Raw genomic sequence first — 626 nt, 5'->3', positions numbered from 1 at the left:
TTCGTAAACTATTTATTTTTTTGTAAATATATCTTAATATTTTTCAACGGAAGTAATGAGGTAAATCAATAGGAGTAAAACACATACAGTTGCTAAAAAATATGCTATTTGCAAAATACAACTATATATTGTATGTGAAAAACAGCAATATGTTTATTTGTACACTAATTTATTTTTTTCATTAATCTGTACATATTCAAGTACAGTTACGAAAAATAAATAGTTTTCAAAATATTTTGTGTTTAAATATACAAGATTTGATAATAACGATGTCACCTCTTGTGTAGACAGGTCAAACGGGTTAAATTGGAAAAAAGAAATCTGTACTCTTTTTCAATTTTTCCAATAATTAATCAGAAATTATTATCACAGTTTTACGAATAACGTTACTCTACACGGTACATGTAGCCGCGAGAAAGAGAGCCAATTGTAACATGCTAATTAGATGGTGTTACGTCCTGAGGACTCCACGATTCTTTTCTTTCGTGGAAAATGTCAAAGTTAACCGCCGGAAGCGACGAGCGATATTAGGGGCAATAATTTAATTAAATATTAGATTTAAGACTTCCTGCGTTCTAAGAAACGGATGAGCGAGAGCTTTCAATTAGCACAATCTGCTGCCGATA

This window comes from Wasmannia auropunctata, unplaced genomic scaffold, assembly GCF_000956235.1.
Source record: "Wasmannia auropunctata unplaced genomic scaffold, wasmannia.A_1.0 LD336106.1, whole genome shotgun sequence".
Classification (NCBI taxonomy): domain Eukaryota; kingdom Metazoa; phylum Arthropoda; class Insecta; order Hymenoptera; family Formicidae; genus Wasmannia; species Wasmannia auropunctata.
This window is presented reverse-complemented; position numbering follows the sequence as displayed.